Source organism: Macaca nemestrina, chromosome 14, assembly GCF_043159975.1.
Source record: "Macaca nemestrina isolate mMacNem1 chromosome 14, mMacNem.hap1, whole genome shotgun sequence".
In the NCBI taxonomy this organism is placed as follows: Eukaryota; Metazoa; Chordata; class Mammalia; order Primates; family Cercopithecidae; genus Macaca; species Macaca nemestrina.
Genome location: NC_092138.1, coordinates 48,770,564 through 48,792,468, shown reverse-complemented (window position 1 = coordinate 48,792,468; position 21,905 = coordinate 48,770,564). Strand labels below are relative to the sequence as shown.

Genomic DNA, 21,905 nt, shown 5'->3' with positions numbered 1-21,905 from the left:
GAGATAATCCTGTGGTTTTTGTCATTGATTCTGTTTATGTGACGGATCACATTTATTATTTTGCATATGTTGAACCAGCCTTGCATTCCAGGGATGAAGCCAACTTGATCATGGTGGATAAGCATTTTATGTGCTGCTGGATTCGGTTTGCCAGTATTTTATTGAGGATTTTTGCATTGATGTTCATCAGGGATATTGGCCTAAAATTCTCTTTTTTTGTTGTGTCTCTGCCAGGCTTTGGCATCAGGATGATGATGGCCTCATAAAATGAGTTAGAGAGGAGTCTCTCTTTTTCTGTTGTTTGGAATAGTTTCAGAAGGAATGGTACCAGCTCCTCTTTGTACCTCTGGTAGAATTCAGCTGTGAATCCGACTGGTCCTGGACTGTTTTTGGTTGGTGGGCTATTATTGCCTCAATTTCAGAACCTGTTATTGGTCTATTCAGAGATTCAGCTTCTTTCTGGTTTAGTCTTGGGAGGGGGTATGTGTCTAGGAATTTATCAATTTCTTCTAGACTTTCTAGTTTATTTGTGTAGAGGTGTTTATAGTATTCTCTGATGGTAGTTTGTATTTCTGTGGGATCAGTGGTGATATCCCTTTTATCATTTTTTATTGCATCTATTTGATTCTTCTCTGTTTTCTTCTTTATTACTCTGGCTAGTGGACTATCTATTTTGTTGATCTTCCCAAAAAACCAGCTCCTGGATTCACTGATTTTTTTGAAGGGTTTTTTGTGTCTCTATCTCCTTCAGTTCTGTTCTGATCTTAGTTATTTCTTGCCTTTTGCTAGCTTTTGAATTTGTTTGGTCTTGCTTCTCTAGTTCTTTTAATTGTGATGTTAGGGTGCTGATTGTAGATCTTTCCTGCTTTCCCTTGTGGGCATTTAGTGCTATACATTTCCCTCTACACACTGCTTTAAATGTGTCCCAGAGATTCTGGTGTGTTGTATCTTTGTTCTCATTGGTTTCAAAGAACATCTTTTCTTTCTTTCTTTTTTTTTCTTGATGGAGTCTTGCTCTGTTGCCCAGGCTGGAGTGCAGTGGCACGATCTCCACTTACTGCAAGCTCCGCCTCCCGGGTTCACACCAGCCTCCTGAGTAGCTGGGACAACGGGCACCCGCCACCATGCCCGGCTAATTTTTTGTATTTTTAGTAGAGACGGGGTTTCACCGTGTTAGCCAGGATGGTCTCAATCTCTGCACCTTGTGATCCACCCACCTCGGCCTCCCAAAGTGCTGGGATTACAGGCATGAGCCACCGCACCTGGCCTCAAAGAACATCTTTATTTCTGCCTTCAATTTGTTATTTACCCAGTAGTCATTCAGGAGCAGGTTATTCAGTTTTCATGTAGTTGTGCGGTTTTGAGTGAGTTTCTTTTTTTTTTTTTTTTTTTTTTGAGACGGAGTCTTGCTCTGTCCCCAGGCTGGAGTGCAGTGGCCGGATCTCAGCTCACTGCAAGCTCCGCCTCCCGGGTTTAGGCCATTCTCCTGCCTCAGCCTCCCGAGTAGCTGGGACTACAGGCGCCCGCCACCTCGCCTGGCTAATTTTTTGTATTTTTTAGTAGAGACGGGGTTTCACCGTGTTCGCCAGGATGGTCTCGATCTCCTGACCTCGTGATCCGCCCGTCTCAGCCTCCCAAAGTGCTGGGATTACAGGCTTGAGCCACCGCGCCCAGCCGAGTGAGTTTCTTAATCCTGAGTTCTAATTCAATTGCATTGTGGTTTGAGAGACCGTTTGTTGTGATATCTATTCTTTTACATTTGCCAAGGAATGTTTTACTTCTGATTATGTGGTCAATTTTAGAATAAGTGTGATGTAGTGCTGAGAAGAATGTATATTCTGTTGATTTGGAGTGGAGAGTTCTGTAGATGGCTATTAGGTCCGCTTGGTCCAGAGCTGAGTTCAAGTCCTGGATATCCTTGTTAATTTTCTGTCTCAATCTGTCTAATACTGACAGTGTGGTGTTAAAGTCTTCTATTATTATTGTGTGGGTGTTTGAGTCTCTTTGTAGTTCTCTAAGGACTTGCTTTATGAATCTGGGTGCTCCTGTATTGGATGCATATATATTTAGGATAGTTAGCTGCTGTTGCTGAATTGATCTCTTTACCATGATGTAATGGCCTTCTTTGTCTCTTTTAATCTTTGTTGGTTTAAAGTCTGGTTTATCAGAGACCAGGATTGCAACCCCTGCCTTTTTTTTTTTGCTTTCCATGTGCTTGGTAGATCTTCCTCCATCCCTTTAATTTTTTAGTTTTTTTTTTAATTAAAAAGTAAACTTTAATGTCAAAAATGCAAACTTGGGGAGGGCAGAAAGATCACACAAAAGGCTGTCACTTCACACTTGGAGGGTTGCACAGCGGTGGGGCAGAGGTGCTCTTCTCTTCCCAGGCGGTGGGGCGGGCGGGCAGATGCGCTCCTCACTTCCCAGATGATGCCGGGGCTGGGCAAAGTCCTCCTCACTTCCTAGATGGGGCGGCAGCTGCACAGAAGCACCCCTCACTTCCTAGATAGGGCAGCGGGTGGGCAGAGGCACTCCTCACGTCCCAGACAGTGGGCAGCCGCGCGGAAGCGCTCCTCACATCCCAGACGGTGCGGAGGCCGGGCAGAGGCACTCCTCACTTCCCAGACAGGGCAGTGGCAGGGCAGAGGGGCTCCTCTCTTCCCGGTTGGTGCGGCAGACGGGCAGAGGCGCTCCTCACATCCCAGACGGTGTGGCGGCTGGGCAGAGGCACACCTCACTTCCCAGACGGTGGGCAGCCGGGGGGTGGGGGTGAGGCGCTCCTCACTTCCCAGTCAGTTGGGTGGCCAGGCAGAGGCGGTCCTCACTTGCCAGATGGGGTGGCGGCCAGACAGATGCTCTCCTCACTTCACAGACAGGATGGCGGCTGGGCAGAGGCGCTCCTCACTTCCCAGGTGGTGGGGCAGCTGGGCAGAGGCACTCCTCACATCCCAGAGGCAGGGCAACCAGGCAGAGGCACTCCTCACTTGCCAGATGGGGCAGCGGCTGGGCAGAGGCGCTCCTCACATCCCAGACAGGGCAGTGGCCGGGCAGAGGCACTCCCCAGATCCCAGACGGCTCCCTTTATTTATTTATTTATTTATTTATTTTTTGAGACAGAGTCTCGCTCTGTCCCCCAGGCTGGAGTGCAGTGGCGTGATATCGGCTCACTGCAAGCTCGGCCTCCCGTATTCACACCATTCTCCTGCCTCAGCCTCTTGAGTAGCTGGGACTACAGGTGCCCACCACCACACCCAGCTAATTTTTTGTGTTTTTTTTTAGTAGAGACAGTGTTTCACCGTGTTGGCCAGGATGGTCTCGATCTCCTGATCTTGTGATCCCCCGGCCTCAGCCTCCCATAGTGCTGGGATTACAGGTGTGAGCCACCACGCCTGGCCTCCATCCCTTTATTTTAAGCCTATGTGTGTCTTTGCACATAAGATGGGTTTCCTGAATGCAGTACGCTGATAGGTCCTGACTCTTTATGCAGTGTGCCAGTCTGTGTTTTTTAATTGGAGCATTTAGCCCATTTACATTTAAGATTCATATTGTTATGTGTGAATTTGATCCTGTCCTTATGATGCTAGCTGGTTATTTTGCCCCTTAACTGATGCAGTTTCTTCATAGCTTCCATGGTCTTTACCATTTGGCATGTTTTTGCAGTGGCTGGTACCGGTTGTTCCTTTCAGTGTTTAGTGCTTCCTTCAGGAGCTCTTGTAAGGCAGGCCTAGTGGCAAAATCTCTCAGCATTTGCTTGTCTGTAAAGGATTTTATTTCTCCTTCACTTATTAAGCTTAGTTTGGCTGGATATGAAATTCTAGATGGAAAATTCTTTAAGAATGTTGAATATTGGCCCCTTCTTCTGGCTTGTAGGGTTTCTGCAGAAACAGCTGCTGTTAGTCTGATGGGCTTCACTTTGTGGGTAACCCGACTTTTCTCTCTGGGTGCCCTTAACATTTTTTCCTTCATTTCAACCTTGGTCAATCTGACAATTATGTGTCTTGGGGTTGCTCTTCTTATGGAGTATCTTTGTGTCATTCTCTGTATTTCCTGAATTTGAATGTTGGCCTGCCTTGCTAGGTTGGGGAAGTTATCCTGGATATATCCTGAAGAGTGTTTTCTAACTTGGTTCCATTCTCCCCGTCACTTTCAGATACACCAATCAAACGTAGATTTGGTCTTTTCACATAGTCCCATATTTCTTGGAGGCTTTGTTCATTTCTTTTCACTCTTTTTTCTCTTATCTTGTCTTCTCACTTTATTTCATTAATTTGATCTTTTAGTTGCTGATAATTCTTTCTTCTGCTTGATCGAATTGGCTATTGAGGCTTGTGTATGCTTCATGCAGTTCTCCTGTGGTTTTCAGCTCCACAAGGTCATTTAAGCTCTTCTCTATACAGGTTGTTCTACTTAATCATTCATCTAACCTTTTTTCAAAGTTTTTAGCTTCCTTGTGATGGGTTAGAACATGCTCCTTTAGATGGGAGAAGTTTGTTATTACTGACCTTCTGAAGCCTACTTATGTCAACTCATCAAAGTCATTCTCCATCCAGTTTTGTTCCCTTGCTGGTGAGGAGTTGTATTCCTTTGGAGGAGAAGGGGCGTTCTGGTTTTTGGAATTTTCAGCCTTTCTGCTCTGGTTTCTCCCCATCTTAGTGGTTTTATCTACCTTTGGTCTTTGATGTTGGTGACCTACAGATGGGGTTTTGGTGTAGATGTCCTCTTTGTAGATGTTGATGCTATTCCTTTCTGTTTGTTTTCCTTCTAACAGACAGGCCCCTCAGCTGCAGGTCTGTTGGAGTTTGCTGGAGGTCCACTCCAGACCTTGTTCACCTAGGTGTCACCAGCGGAGGCTTCAGAACAGCAAATATTGCTGACTGATCCTTCCTGTGGAAGCTTCATCCCAGATGGGCACCTGCCTGTATGAGGTATCTGTCAGCCACTACTGGGAGGTGTCTCCCAGTCAGGCTACACGGGGGTCAGGGACCCACTTGAGGAAGCAGTCTGTTTTCAGAGCTTGAATGCTATGCTGGGAGAACCACTGCTCTTTTCAGAACTATCAGGCAGGGATGTTTAAGTCTGTAGAAGCTGTCTGCTGCCTTTTGTTCAAATATGCCCTGTGCCCAGAGGTGGAATCTAGAGAGGAGTAGGCCTTGTTAAGCTGTGGTGGGCTCTGCCAAGTTTGAGCTTTCCTGCCTCTTTGTTTATACCATGAGCATAGAACTACCTACTCAAGCCTCAGCAATGGTGGATGCCCCTCCTCCCACCACGTTCCAGTATCCCAGGTCGATCTCAGACTGCTGTGCTAGCAGTGAGCAAGGCTCTGTGGGCATGGGACCTGTCAAGCCAGGCATGGGAGGGAATCTCGTGGTCTGCTGGTTGTGAAGACTGTGGGAAAAGCACAGTATTTGGGCAAGAGTGTATGGTTCCTCCAGGTACAGTCACTCATGGCTTCCCTTGGTAAGGAAAGGGGAATCCCCCGACCGCTTGTGCTCCCAGGTGAGGCAACGCCCCACCCTACTTTGGCTCGCCCTCCATAGACTGCACCCGCCATCCAACCAGTCCCAATGAGATGAACCAGGTAACTCAGTTAGAAATGCAGAAATCACCCATCTTCTGCGTCAGTCTCACTGGGAGCTGCAGACCAGAGCTGCTCCTATTCAGCCATCTTGGAAGTGCCTCCTAAATTTGCCTAGATTTTTTTTTTTTTTTTTTAGGGTTATACATATGAGATCATGTCATTTGTGAACTGAGATAATTTTACCTCTTCCTTTCCAATTGGATGCCTTTTACTAGGTTTTTTTCTTGCCTCATTTCTCTGGCTAGAGCATTCAATACTATGTTGAATAGGAGTTGTATATGTGGGGATCCTTGTTTCTGATCTTAAGGAAAAAGTTTTCAGTTTTTCATCATTAAGTATGATGTCCACTGTGAGTTTTTCATCCATGCCTTTATCGTGTTATGACGTTTCTATTTCTAGTTTAGTGAGTGTTTTTTTTTAATCGAGAAAGGATGCTGAATTTTGTCAAATGCTTTTTTTTGTAGAGATGCATATTGAAGTACAGTCATGTGCTACATAAGGACATTTTGGTTAACGAAAGACTGAATATATGATGATGGTTTTGTAAGATTTAATACTGTATTTTCACTGGCCTTTTGTATGCTTAGGTACATAATTGCCTACAGTAATCAGTGTAGTAACATGCTGTACAGGCTTACAGCCTAGGAGCAATAGGTTATACCATATAGCCTAGGTGTGTAGCAGGTTGCACCATGTAGGTTTGTGTAAGTCAACTCTGAGATGTTTGCACAGTGATAAAATTGCCCACTGATGCATTTCTCAGAATGTATCCCTGTCATTAAGTGGTGGATGGCTGTATGTAAGGATGATTTCTGGGACTGACTTTGAAATACTGCAGCAAAGAAGAAAAGGGGATTGATAAAGCAAGTGTGGCAAAATCTGGATAATTGTGAGGAATAGATGATACTTATTTGGGGATTCATTAAATGATTTCTACTTTTGAATATGTTTGGAAATTTATATAATAAAACCTTATTTATTTATTTAATTTTTATTTTTTTTCGAGACAGAGTCTCGCTCTGTTGAGTGCAGTGGCGTGATCTTGGCTCACTGCGAGCTCCGCCTCCCAGGTTCACGCCATTCTCCTGCCTCAGCCTCCCGAGTAGCTGGGACTACAGGTGCCCGCTACCACGCCTGGCTAATTTTTTTGTCTTTTTAGTAGAGATAGGGTTTCACCATGTTAGCCAGGCTGGTCTCGATCTCCTGACCTCATGATCCACCTGCCTTGGCCTCCCAAAGTGCTGGGATTACAGGCGTGAGCCACCGTGCCCGGCCTATTTTATTTTATTTTAATTTATTTATTTTTTGAGATATAGTTTCACTCTTGTTGCCTAGGTTGGAGTGCAGTGGCATGGTCTTGGGTCACTGCAACCTCCGCCTCCTGGATTCAAGTGATTCTTCTGTCTCAGCCTCCCGAATAGCTGGGATTACAGGCATGCACCACCACTTCCAGCTAATTGTAGTTTTGGTAAGATGGGGTTTCACCATGTTGGCCAGGATGGTCTCAAACTCCTGACCTCAAGTGATCCTCCCGATGTGGCCTCCCAAAGTGCTGGGATTACAGGCGTGAGCCGCCACACCCAGCCTATGCAATAAAACTTTTGGAAAGGAAAAATATTATTAAAGTTCTCTATATTGTGTTCTTTTTATTTTCTTTATTTTTGTATTTGGTATGAATGTGTAGTAATTTCTAAACCTGAATTATTTGGGGGGACTTTGAAATACTGTAGATTCTGTGAGTAGATTCATCAGGCTTGGGGGTGGGACTTGGTCCCTGGAAGTGACTGGGATGCAGCCAGGTTTAGGAATTGTAAATAGGAGTAAGGCTTAAAAAAGGGAGTAGCAGCAGTATCCCTTGTGTTCTTTCTTGCAAGCCAGGAGAACATTCTTCTTTAGTGGGAGAGGAGCAGGGCTTGGAATCACAAATTCTACTTCAGACAGTAAGCCTAGGTGACCGTGGTTGGACAGATAACTTTTTAACCGCTTTGGGTTACTTCAGCCTTGGAAAAATTAGGAGGCTAACCTAAGACCACTGGAAAGCTCCCTGAGTTAATTATCGCACAAGCGAGACTGGCTGATGCCAGCTTTAGCCTGCGAGAGAGAGAGAGAGAGAGAGAGAGAGAGAGAGAGAGAGAGAGAGATACTGATCGCCAGAAAGGAGGGGATTAATATGGAATAGTCCTGTGTACTTATAGAAGAGGATATTGGCGTGTCTGCGTTGGGTTAAGTTTTTAGACAGGGAAATAATTAAAAATCCCCAAAGGTATTTTTGAGGGGGAGGAAAGGGAGGGAGAATCTTGCTTTATTAATTATTTTTGGTGCTTATTTATTTAAATAAGCATAAGTAGTAGAAGTGTGACATTTTATAGTTATTTTCTACATTGCAAAAAGAAAAACTCAGGCTCTTCTTGGATGGTCTAATGGAACCACAACCTTGACATACTTAATAAAGTTAAACATCGCGCAAGGAACTTTTCTTTTGAGGCCTTTAAGAATGTTCAAACATGTCTTGTTAGCTCACTAACAGGTCCAATTGGGATGTAGAGGAGATGCTGGTAGCGTGTCAGATCCTGAGTCCCCCAGGCACTGAGATTAGCCCCAGATTGCATCCTGGGGGTTAGTGTGGAACTGCTAATAGCTTTCAGTCTTTTACAGTCTAGAATTCAGAGGGAAAGGGATCTTAGGGACTCTGGGGGCAGGCCTTCCTTTTGTAGATGACAACTGAGGCCAGGAGAGGAGGACGATTTACCCGAGCAGAGTGCTCCTGCTGAACCCAGGCGGTTTCCATTTCCCGGGGTCTCTGTTAGGATTGCAGCACCTTCAAAACATTTAACATACTTCCCTGCCGGAAGCCACATCCTTCAGTGGTGACACCCAGAGGCAGCCCTCTTGGTCTTTTGCTTGTTTTGGAAAGATGCAGCGTGACTGCTTTTATTGTTACAGCACTGGGTGGTCTGCCAGTGAGCACGTAGTATAAATAACAACTAATAAATAATTTTACAGCAGAAGTCCTAAATCTTTCCAGATAGTGCACTGGTGCATGGCTGTCAAATGCCAGACAGATCCTAAGAAAACAGTAACTTTAACCCATCCATCTTTTACGTACATGGCACATTGTTGTCATAAAATTTTCCTAAGGTTTTAGTGGCTTAAGGGAGAAAATGTACATGTGAAAACACATACACAAACACACCCACATATGCATAGCTACCCTTACTGGTGGCATGATTGCTTCCATTTTTAAACATGACCACTTGACACCTTTCTGAATTTTTCCTGTATTTTGGCTACAGTAACCTATTTTATTTTACAGCAGTAAATTTGAGCAGACGTGATATTTTTTGATAAAAGGATTCTCTAATGTTTTCATTCTGGGCCATACTTTCGCATTTGTTTTAGTGTGAGAAATGGTTAAGTTGATTTGGTTTAACTCATAGTGTAGGTTCGCCTTTCTTTTCAACCTCTGGAGAGCCAGGTACCTGAGTTCTGTGGTATCCAAGACCTCTGGCTTTTCAGCTGAGTTGGGGGTTAGGATTCTGGACTTACCCCTCCCTGGAATTTCCCAAGCCTTAGCTGCTTCTCTCGTAAATTGCGGATAATATTGATGGCACAGGGTGACTTTAAGGATTGAATATGGTACCTTACATAAGAACGCCCCAGCCTAGGGTCTCCATATGAAGGTCTTGATGAGTGTTGGTTCCCCTTGACTTCTGTGTTTTTACCTTATACCCCCTTTCTGTTGAAATCCTACCCACAGCAGAGCCTGTTCTCTCTTGAAGCCATCTGGAATGGAAATAAGCTGTGCTCCTCTGTATTTTCATAGTGCACTGTAACGTACCTCTCCTGTACAGTCTTTGATGTGATGTCTTTCACTCTGTTGATTACATGGGACATGTCTGCACCTTCTCACCCTCCAAGCTGGCTGAGCCATGAGAAGGAAAGCTGACTGAAGGCAGAGGCTGAGGCTGAGTCCTGTAGCTTCGGCAGGATTAGCACGGTGCTGGCCACATAGCAGGCATGATCGTGGATGAGCCCTCAACAGATGTGAGGTGTAATTGTTTAAAATGTTCTTAATGAGAACACATGGACACAGGGAGGGTAACAACATACACCGGGGCCTATCGGGGAGTAGGGGGCACGGGGATGGAGAGGATTAGGACAAATATCTAATGCATGTGGGGCTTAAAACCTAGATGACGTGTTGATAGGTGCAGCAGACCACCGTGGCACACATATACCTATATAACGTAACTGCACACTCTGCACATATATCCCAGAACTTAAAAAAAAAAATTGTTCTGGCTGGGCATGGTGGCTCACGCCTGTAATCTCAGCACTGTGCAAGGCCGAGGTTGGCGGATCACCTGAGGTTGGGAGTTCGAGACCAGCCTGACCAACATGGAGAAACCCCATCTCTACTAAAAATACAAAATTAGCTGGGTGTGGTGGTGCATGCCTGTAATCTTAGCTACTCTGGAGGCTGAGGCAGGAGAATTGCTTGAACCCTGGAGGCAGAGGCAGGAGAATTGCTTGAATCTGGGAGGTGGAGGTTGCGGTGAGCCGAGATTGCACCATTGCACTCCAGCGTGGGCAACAAGAGCTAAACTCCGTCTAAAAAAAAAAAAAAAAATTGCTCTTAAGTCATTAGAATATACATACTCATGAGATGGTAGCCATCTCCCTCATTCTTTCTGCTTCCATTCTGCCCACGTCTGTCTCTAAACTCTGTCACTTGGAGGTCCTCTGCCCTTCACCTTGACTTCCCTGAGGAGGTGCCAGGTTTATAGAGTAGTGGTTAACTGCATGCAGCCTGACCACTTCCTAGCTGTGTGTTATGGATTGAATTGTACCTCCTCAAAAGATGTTGAAGTCCTAATGCTCCAGCCTCCAAATATGATCTTATTTGGTAAAGAGTCTTTACAGAGGTAGTTGAGGTAACATGAGCTCATTAGCGTGGGCCCTAGTCCAGCATGGGTAGCATCCTTATTAAAAGAGGAAATTTGGACACTGAGACAGACATGGACAGATGGAAGACAATGTGAAGACACGGAGAATCCCAGCTACAAGCCAAGGAACGCCTGAGCCTCTCAGAAGCTTGGAGCAAGGCATGGAACAGAATCTCCCCCACAGCCCTCACAGGAACTGACACCTTGATTATTGATTTCTAACCCCTAGAACTGTGAGCCAATAAACTTCTGGTTCAACCACCCAGTTTCTGGGACTTTGTTATGGCAGCCCTGGGAAAGTGATATGTAGTGGGGAGTAGGCAACTTTATAAATCTTTTCGGCCTTATTTTCCTTATCTGTAGAATGGGATGATGTGACAAATTGCACCTATCTCATTGGGGGGTTCTCAGGATTAAATTGTGCCTGGCATTTTGGGATAGATGTTAAAAAATAGCATTCATTCAATGTTATCATCCATAGACTCTGACTTCCTCATCCTGGATCGCTTTTAAACTTAGTAGTCTCTTGAGTTTTTACAGAAGCCTCTTCAGTCAGGTTTTGGTGGCCATAAGATCTCAAAATCTTAGTGTAAAACAGCATTCCCCCAAGTTTGTGGCACCAGGGAATGGTTTTGTGGAAGACAATTTTTTTGCGGACTGGTGAGTAGGGGCAGGAGATGGTTTGGGGATGATTCAAGTATATTGCGTTTATTGTGCACTTTTTTAATTTTAATTTTTTTTATTATACTTTAAGTTCTAGGGTACATGTGTACAACGTGCAGGTTTGTTACATAGGTATACATGTGCCATGTTGGTTTGCTGCACCCATTAACTCATCATTTACATTAGGTATTTCTCCTAATGCTATCCCTCCCCATGCCCCCACTCCATGACAGGCCCCAGGGTGTGATGTTCCCCTCCCTGTGTCCAGGTGTTCTCATTGTTCAGTTCCCACCTATGAGTGAGAACATGCGGTGTTTGGTTTTCTGTCCTTGTGATGCTTTGCTCAGAGATACGGCTTCCAGCTTCATCCATGTCCTTGCAAAGGACATGAACTCATCCTTTTTTATGGCTGCATAGTATTCCATGGTGTATATGTGCCACATTTTCTTTATCCAGTCTATCATTGATGGACATTTGGGTTGGTTCCAAGTTGTTGCTATTGTGAATAGTGCCACAATAAACATACGTGTACATGTATCAGTCTTGCTCTGTTGCCCAGGCTGGAGGAATATAGTACTGTAATCTTGGCTCACTACGACCTCTGCCTCCTAGGTTCAAGTGACTCTCCTGGCTCAGCCTCTTGAGTAGCTGGGATTACAGGCGTGTACCACCATGCATGGCTAATTTTTGTGTTTTTAGTAGAGACGGGGTTTCATCATGTTGGCCAGGCTGGTCTTGAACTCCTGACCTCAGGTGATCCACCTGCCTTGGCCTTCCAAAGTGCTAAGATTACAGGCATGAGCCACCATGCCCCGCCTTGTGCACTTTAGTTTTATCATTATTACATTGTAATATATAATAATTATACAACTCACCATAATGTAGAATCAATGGGGAGCCCTGAGCTTGTTTTCCTGCAACAAGGTGGTCCCATCTAGGGATGATGGGAGACAGTGACAGATCATCAGGCATTAGATTCTCATAAGGAGCATGCAGCCTAGATCCCCTGCATGTGCAGTTCACTGATAGGGTTTGCACTCCTATGAAGCTGCTGATGTGATAAGAGGCAGAGCTCAGGTGGTAATGTGAGCAATGGGGAGTGACTGTAAATACAGAATAAGCTTCACTTGCTTGCCTGCCGCTCACCTCCTGCTGTGCAGCCTGATTCCTAACAGGCTATGGATTGGTACTGGTCCATGGCCCAGGGGTTGGGGACCCCTGTTGTAAAGCAAATCATATTTGTCACCCAGACTTGAGTGTAGGGGTGCAAACATGGCTCACTGCAGCCTCAACCTCTGAGATTCAAGCAATTCTTCTACCTTGGTCTCCCAAAGTTCTGGGATTATAGGCATGAGCCACTGTGCCCTGCTAGGAATTTAGTTCTAATTAGGGGTTTAATTTCCTGACAAAGTGCTCAGCAACAAACAAGTCATATCTGTAAAATTGTCCCATTGTCATGAGTTAATGTGTGTTGACTGGCTGAGCCCTGGTCTCTCTGGAGTTGCCATTTTAACTGGGAGCTTTTGTTAAACCCTTTGAATATATTGATTTTCTTGCTTTTAAATGCCTGTCATTATAGGCTGTAGGAAGTAGGGTGTGGATTATTTGGTAGTTGTTAGGGGAAAAAAACGTCCATGGCTCCTGCTTGGTGTGTGCAGTGTAGGCAGCACCGAAATCAAATGTGGCTTCAGCCTGCCACTGAGCATACCTATGTGGCATTGGGCCAACTGCTCAATCCTTTGGAACATCTGTTCTCTCTCCTTTGCAAAATAAAGGTGGCAATACCTGCCCAAGAGGCAGTTTTATGGTTCAAGTAAGATAACATAGGTAAGGAAACTCCTTTTTGATGTGGTGCATATTCAACAAAAGTTAATTCCTTTTCTCTCATCTCCCTCGTTCCTCAGTGGTTACAATCTGTAAGAGCAATGGCTGAAATGTTGGCCACTTCACTCATGATATTGAAGTTCCTTTTGGACAGGTAAAGAGCTTATGTCCCTCAAGTTGTACACCATGAAAAGCTGCCTGCCACCTACATGCTGAGAACCCACTTGGAGTGACACAGTTCGGATTAAAAACTTTATTTCCACATGGTCTGAAGTGAATTTGATGTATGACTTCTTAGCTCTTTTTGTGATTGTATAACTTATGAGTCGTTTATTATTATTATTATTTTTTAAAAAGCCTGAAAGTACGAAACATTTGAAGAATGAAGTATCATGAGATGGGGGTGTGTGTGTGTGTATGTGTGTGTGTGTGCGCGTGCGCGCGATAGCTAAAAAAGTAAATTTTCCTTTAGCTCATGCTCTGTATGAATTGGTCATCTGTATACATTAAATGTATATTTTTGAAGTTCTGTATGATAAATCTGCATTAGTAACTATGGCTATTTGAGCACTTGGGCTTCAGATAACATCAATATACCAAAAAAATTTCAAAGCTTTTTTGTAAACATCAATGCAGACAGTATTAATCTCTATATAAAACAGAACTTCAGTTTGAGCTTAATTGAATTAGTCACTTGGTATCAGATGTAGGAGACTGGTCTTCAGTTTCACTTAAAAGCAATAGGGAAGGAAAAGAAAGAGGCATCGAATGTTCTGTTTTGGCATCATTTTATTTGTTTTACTAATTTGCTAGTCTCAAAGCCATTCTCAGATGATGCCATTAAAAGGAGGTGGGATATTTGCCATTTTCCAAGTAATGACACATGATAGGAGAGATCAGTCATACCCTATTTTGACCAATATAACCCATTCTATAACTTTTTTTGATCCCTTTAAAGTAAAATGATCTTATTTCTTATTAAAATAAAAAAGCATACATCCTATAGGGGAAAGGTCACAACACAGGGGTAGTTCCCAAAGGTTTTTATACTCCCCTCTGATTAATAATTATTTTCACAAACTGTGCTCAGGTACACCATGATTTGGGTTGCTGTGTGATCTGGAAGTCAATGTAAAGTGAATCATTATAAAGTGAATCATATTTTCCCATAGGAGTCCAGTTTTAATTAGGGGTTTTATTCTTGACAAAGTGCTCAGCATCATATAAATCATATATGTGGTTACTAATATAAAAGTAAAGATACTGCAATTTACATCACTGTAATAATTTAGAATAATAGCATTATACTCCTTGTTGCATACAATAGGCATGCATATAGTGCATACATTGATTATCCAAAGGGCCCAAGTGCTTTATAAAATATGCATTCAACATATAAAATGCACAGCTTTGCCATGATTTAATGTATATGAAAGAACTTAATAAACTGTAGAATGCCATACAGATGTAAGTTGAAATTTTATTAGCCTTGTGCATATAGCTTAGCATAATACGTACATATAAAGACATTCCCGCATGTCTAATTGGGAACGCTTTTGCTCACCTTAGGATTTGGAAGGACATTTAGGGGTTTGGGTGACTCATAGCTCTGGATACCTAGGGAAATTTGAATGGATGCTTTTTGTTGTTAATATTTCTTTATTCTTGTATGTTCTGTTTCACAGCGTTTTCACTTGTTTCATTATGTAATCCTTTTCGAAGAGTAGGACACTGATGCTCACAGAGGATTCTGTGCTCTTTGTCACTGATAAATGCTTTTTTATTGCTGATACTCACTTTCAGAGTCACTTTGTGGCTAGGAAGTTGCAAAACTCAAACTAAAATCTGTGACTCCTCATTCTGTGCTTTTTCAAATAAGCCATAAGGGTCTGCTGTTTTCTCTGTAGTTAAGCAGATGCTAGTAAAATTATTTCAGGGATCTTAGAGTAGTGTTTAAATAAGTTGGGATCACCCTTGAAGGGAACCATGACAAAGCCTGAAAATGTGGAGTCCTCATAGAAGACTTCGGTCTTCAGTTATGAAGATGTAGAGAGGAAGAGCTGTTTGTTTTTTCTTTTTCTTTTCTTTTTTTTTTGAGACAGGGTCTCACTCTGTTGCCCTGGTTGTAGTGAGGTGGTGCCATCTCAGCTCACTGCAGCCTTAACCTCCCCGGCCCAAGCAATCCTTTCACCTCAGCCTTCCAAGTAGCTGGGACGACAGGCATGTGCCACCACGCCTAGCTAATTCGTTTTTTTTGCAGAGGTGGAGTCTCCATCTGTTGCCCAGACTGGCCTTGAACTCCTGAGCTCAAGCAATCCTCCTGCATCAGCCTCCCAGAGTGCTGGGATTACAGGCATGGGCTACCATACCAGGCCCAAGGAAGAGACTTGAGTTTTTGCTCTTGTTTACCCACACTCTTGCCCTCATAATATTACTGAATACAGGAAGTCACAGGAGGCTGAGCAGGTGGACTACCTGAGGAAATCACGTGGAAAGGAAAAACTGGATCGTATTTCCTTGCCTTAGCATATTAGTAAAGTAATACTAGTCTATGCTGCAGTTGCAAATAAACTCTGAAATCTCAGTTATAATGAAGATTTATTAATCATGCAAAATCAAAGGCTCTCTTTGTGCCATGACTACGTGATCAGCACTGTTGCTATCCTGCAGTTCTGTCATCTTGGAGTTTGTTCTTGGAGTATGAGGAAGAGGGAGAGAAAACATGTGACTCTCCCTGGGTGAAGGGGTGTGATCTGAAGTCTTCCAGTTCTTCTGTGTGCTGAGATAATTGGCTTCTATAGCAATGAAATCATGACAGTGTCTCCGGTAACATCCTTGTTAATCACTTGAGAGGACTGTGCCTGACAATCACCTTGCTGGTTTTTTGTTTATTTAATAAACATTCATGGAATGCTTGTGTGCAAAGCATTGGGTTGAAAAGTTGATTCGATGCAGCAATTTGTTCCAAGGAATCACCTGAATTGTGTTGTATATTAACCATAATTTCTTTATTTGGGACATGGCTAGCCCACATGAAGTCTTTGTGCAAATTGGAAACAGGCATCCCTTCCTCAATACATTTTACTTCCATTTGTCAGAAAATTGTCATGCTGATTTTATTAAAAGAATGCCCTTTGCTGTTGTCCCTTGAAACATTGTCAAAATAAATATACAACCTAACAATGTATTTGAAGTGAGCAGTGCCCTCTTAGATGTGTCACTCTTGTGCAGTATACAACCTGCACAACTGTGTGTGACACCCTTTGCCTCCTTGCTTCCTACTATTGAATCTTTCTGGAATTTTGTAGATATTTTCAGGTAAACTTTATTTTCAGTCTTCGTAGATGTAGTGAGGCACCTTTCTTCTTCTTCTTTTTTTTTTTTTTTTGGAAAAGACTACTTGAGTTCTGTTATGCTACAGGAAAAATGTCACTTCTTTTCATAGGATCAAATTCCCATTTTATTTGCTGTGGCAAATACTATCATTCATCTTAAACCTGGTTTGTTTTAAAGTTGTGTCTACCTTCCTCCATTGGTCTCTCTGTTCTTTGACCATTTACTACATTTTGAAAATATAGAGTTATCCTGTTACAATAGTTTCATTTTATTAAAAAAACTTTTACTCAAATAGGACCTTAATGGAATATTCTAACAGTGATAAATTCCTGCCCAGGGGCTAAAACATTTTGACATTATTAAGAAAAAAAGTTTTTCTGTTTGTCTGTATATGAAAGAGACCAACCCAACAGGCTGTGCCATTATTTATTAAATGAATAAATGAATGGACACATTGTAAGGGATATGTAGTAGTAGCTGTAAATGAATCGCTTTTTTTTTTTTTTTAAATCTGTGTTATGATTGCATATTATCACAGAAAGACCCAAAGCTAGAAAAGCCCATTAGTATTTCTTTGAGTTAAGGATCTCTGCTAAGAATGAAAGTACAATCATGTGTGAGGAAAGGATAGTATATTTAAAAGAATTCCAGGCCTGGTCTAATTGTGCTTTGATTACTGTCTCTAGGGAGTAATTCTTACTTCTTGGTAGGAAACCATGAGCAAGTCTGACCATTTGGTTTTGTGAAAATAAACTTCGTTTAATTTATTGACACGTTAGACATACCTGCCAAATTTTCTCATGCTTTTTCCCTGACATGTGTCTTGCCTGATGGAGTCACTGTAATGCAGTCGATGTGTTTTTAAAGAAATTATGTTTTGCTAAGGAATGTATCAAAATTGTTAAACCATGTTGCACCTTGTTCTCATTAGTCTTTGGAATGCAGCTGCCGGAACAGAAAGGGCAGGGGAGGCGGAGTGGTGGCTCTGCGTGCTCTCACCTCCTTTCCTTGCAGAGGCCCTTGGGCTCCATCGTGAGGTGCTGGGTCTCTGCCCGTCCTCGGGCAGCTTTGCCAGGAGAGTACAGTCGAGGAGCCCTGTAACTCCAGTCCATTGCTGTTCTATTTAGAAAAAGCCAACAAAAAAATGGCTTTCACCTCTGTGTACAACCTAGCTAGCTCCGATTGCTACACTGTGTGTAGAGGCGTATCTTGTTTTACTGTGCTGTGCTTTATCGCACTTTGCAGATACTGTGTTTTTTTAATGTAGGTTTGTGGTAACCCTGTGTTGAATTCTGTCTGCTGTTTCTCCAACACCATGTGCTCACTTTATGTCTCTGTCACATATTGCTAATTCTCACAATATTTCAAGCTTTTTAATTGTTATGTCTGTTATGGTGATCTGTGATCAGTAACCTTTGATGTTACTGTTTTAATTCTTTTAGGGTGCCATGAACCATGCCCATATAAGACAGCAAACAGCTGATAAATATGTGTGTGTTCTGACTACTCCACCAACCGGCCATTCTCGGATCTCTCTCCCTCTCCTTGGGCCTCCCTATTCATTGAGACACAATATTGAAATTAGGGCAATTAATAACAATATAGTGGTCTCTAAGTGCTCATGTGAAAGGAGGAGTCGCACCTCTATCACTTTAAATCAAAGCTTGAAACAGTTAAGCTTAGTTAAAGGCATATTGAAAGGCAAGACAGGCTGAAAGCTAGGCCTCTTATGCCAAACAGCCAAGTCGTGAATGCAAAGGAAAAGTTCTTGAAAGAAATTCAAAGTGCTACTCCAGTGAAGGCACGAATGATAAGAAAGCAAACAGCCTTATCGCTGATCCGGAGAAAGTTTTAGCAGCTACAACATTCCCTTAAGCGAAAGCCTAACACCCGGAGCAAGGCCCTAACTCTTTTCAGTTCTGTGAAGGCTGAAAGAGGTGAGGATTGATTCGTGGAGTGGGGATTCGTGGGAGTGGGGTCAAAATATCAACATTAACAGGAATTTGGAAGAAGTTGATTTCAACCCTCATGGATGACTTTGAGGGCTCTGAGACTTCAGTAGAGGAAGTCACTGCAGTTGTGCTGGTAATAGCAAGAGAACTAGAATTAGAAGTGGACCCTGAAGACATGAATAAATTACTGCAATCTCATGATAAAACTTGAATGGATGAGGAGTTACTTCTTATGGATGAGCAAAGAGTGGTTTCTTGAGATGGAATCTACTTCTGGTGAAAGCAGTGAACATTGTTGAAGTAACAAAGGATTTAGAATATTATAAAAACTTTTTGGTATGGTTTGGCTCTGTGTCCCCACCCAAATCTAATCTTGAATTATAATCCCTACATGTCGAGGAAGGGATCTGGTGGGAGGTAATTGGATCATGGGGTGGTTTCCCCTATGCTGTTCTCATGATAGTGAGTGACTTCTCACAAGATCTGATGCTTTAAAAGTGTTTGGCAGTTACCGCCTTGCTCTGTCTCCTGCTGCCACGTAAGACATGCCTTGCTTCCCCTTCACCTTCTGCCATGATTTTAAGTTTCCTGTGGCCTCCCCAGCCATTGCAGAACTGTGTGTCAATTAAACCTCTCTAGGTTATAAATTACCCAGTCTCAGGTAGTTCTTTATAGCAGTGTGTAAATGGACTAATACACTTGGTATTTTTGCTCCTTTTTTTTTTTTATCTCCTTTTTTCATCCTTGAATAACCTCTCTGCTAATGGTCCATCTGGCTAACTCTACTCAGCCCAAGTGTCACCTCATCTTTGAAGCCCTTCCTGATTTCCTCTGCTGATTTAGGTGCCCAGCATCCTTAGTGCTCACACTGAGCTTGATAAAATACATCTATCAAAACAATTACCTTGTAGCATAAATACTCATTTCTCCTGATTGGACTCTGAAGTCTGAGACTGTAGCTTTTAGTTTGTATCTCCATAAATGATCACAGGCTTGCTATATAGAAATTCAATGAATGAATTAAGGTAAGATTTCCAAGGTATTTTGCTCAGCAAGTCTTCAAAAGCCGTTATATTCAAAAGCAGACGTTTCTACATCCAGTGAGTTAACATAGGTGAATGTAATGGCTTTGGTAAAGAAGTTATCTGAGTGAAAAACTAATTGAGTAGTTCGGTCAGCCTCAGCTTATTGCTCTCCCTCCCAACTGACATTATATACAAAGTCACCAGAAGGAAAGGTCTGCTCAGAGTAACCCTTCTGCCATGGTGACTCTGTTGGAAGTCATCCAGTGACACAAGACCCTGGAGGCAGCAGCTCTTATCCCTGGCTCTTTCATTTTGTGTGTTTCATTGTAGTTTGCAGAGCTTTTCCTAGGAGACTGGTTGCCTGCCCTGATGTGTCAGAGCTCCTGGCGGAGCCCCAGATTCGGGCTCCCTTGTATACCTTCTCTGGGGATTGAATTTTATTACCCAATAAAAATTGCCACGGAATTCCAAGAAATGTGACATTGAAATTCATCAGGCTGTTTTATCGTGTGATGTTTTCTTGTCTTGGTGCCTGGGACTAATGGCCAATGGGTTTGCATTATCTCTAAATTTGGGGGCAACTGTATCTTCATTGGTTGGAATCTTAGTATTGAGGATTGTGGCAGGTTTTGGCTGAGCTGGGTGGAGGGGCTGTGCGTTCTTACCCTGCAGGTCACTCTGGTGAGTGAAGATCTAAGGTTCTCAGAATGGAGGGAGAACATGGAGTGAAGCATGTAAGGGGCTGTCAAGGGTACTGGTTGCTCTTGTGTGGTCTGGGAGGCCTAGAGAGCGAGGAGTCTGGGCTGGGATGGGGTTTTCTTCATTCTCTTGTGTCAGGGTCTGGCTCACCCAGGCTGCAAGAGCCAAATGCCTTTAAACTTGAGTGTGGCAAGATGTAGAGGAAAAGGGTTTTGGAGTTGGGTAGAGCTGAATTGGAATTTTGGTTCTGGCACTTCCTGTGGGACCATGGGCAAATTGCTGAGCCCCTCTGTTTAGGTTTTTTTTTTTTTTTTCCCACTTGTGAGGTAGGATTCCTGATCCCTGTGGGCCTGCTGTGAGGATGCAAAGTGAGAGCATTTTGGCAGAACTCCTGGCACATTCCAGGCCCTCAGGAGTTATCACCCCCTTTTGCGAATGTCTGTTCTAACAGTATATTAGAAAGATACAGAGGCACAGAAAGGGAGAGTGGATTTTTGTTTCTGCATGCTGGCTTAGTGAAGTGGCCAAAATCACTAATATGACATTGATGTCGTGAGGGCTCTGAGCTCTGTGTGAGGGGCTTTAGCCTGGCCTCTTAACCAGAGGATCTGCTCAGGGGGCCCCTCTGGAAAAGGGGGTAAGGGTCAGGAGGAAGCCTGAGTTCTAGTGTTTGCTTTGCCACCAACCACAAGTATGACCTTAGATAAATCACTTGCCTCAGTTTCCAGACCTGTTTGGAAATTGGTGTGGACCAGCTTTGAAATTTAATAGACATGAAAGTATTGTTATGAGACTATTAGAAAGTATTTTATAACTAAGAGTGGGGGTGGGTAGGGGCTTTCTCTTCCTTTCTTTCCCTCCTTTCCCTTCTTTCCATTAACAAGGTATTTAATTATCACAATCACAAAGAAATAACCTAGAAGCACTACTGTTAAAGTGATTTCCTGTAGAGGTCTTCAGATTTATTTCCAGAGGTTCCTAGGAAAGACTTTGAAGTTGGTTTAACACTTTACACCTGCTTTGCTGTCAGGTATTGGGCTAGCAGCTGGTCAGATTTGAATTTCAAAAGTCCATGAGTCAATTTATTCCTTAGCTCTTAGATAATGCTCTACCAGGATAAGCACATTTTAAAGGTGAAAATCTCCCTTTATGTAAAAATGTAAAAAATGCAGATGGGAAAGAATGGAAGGTAATATACTAAGATGTTAACTGATGGATGAGTGGTGAGGGTTCTGGATGAGTTTTTATTTTCCTTATACCCTTCTGTGCTTTCCAGGCTTTTTTTTCTTTTCTTTTTTTTCCCAGTTTTTAAAAAATATGCCCCTCCTCCCACACAGCAAATGTAGTGCTATTATTTAATATTATAAGAAATACAGGATTTAAAAAGTTTGTGACTTGCCCAGAAACTAAAGAGAGCTAGTATATCTGAAAAATCCCAGAAGGCAGACAGGGCCCAGCCAGTCTGAAACGTTTCTTTAGCTCCAGCCTGGTGCACACCCTCCCCCTCCTCCCCCCCTCCCCCTCCCCCTCCTCCTCCCCCCCTCCCCCGCTCTGCTGCTCAGAGCTGGGACAAAACATTCTCCTTCTGGCAAGGCCTTCCTTATGAAGGAAGTCACATACCAGTTTTGGTGAGTCTGGAGGATTAATGAGCTGCTAAAACTCAACTTCTTCATCTCCTGAAGCTTCCTTTCAAACTACAGATTCCAAATATGACCTACCACAGCCATCTGCCACCTCCCAGTACACTTCTGATTTGTGTGCTTCAACACACACTTCCAAGCAGCGCCCAAATTCCTACCGTGGAGTCTGGGAGTTTGTCAAAAGGTGCCAGAAACAGAGCTTTATGAATGAGCTCAGCGGTCTCACAGCGTGAAAATGACTC

The 21,905-nt window shown here is 43.2% G+C and overlaps 1 protein-coding gene and 1 pseudogene across 6 annotated transcripts in view; both read left to right on the top strand.

Moving 5' to 3' along the window:
* The window catches only part of LOC105489062 (stabilizer of axonemal microtubules 1), a 120,338-nt gene that overhangs the window by 44,996 nt on the left and 53,437 nt on the right, over nt 1-21,905 (top strand). The gene's annotated exons all lie outside the window — the stretch shown is intronic.
* Nucleotides 1,393-5,262, top strand: LOC139358303 (uncharacterized; annotated as a pseudogene).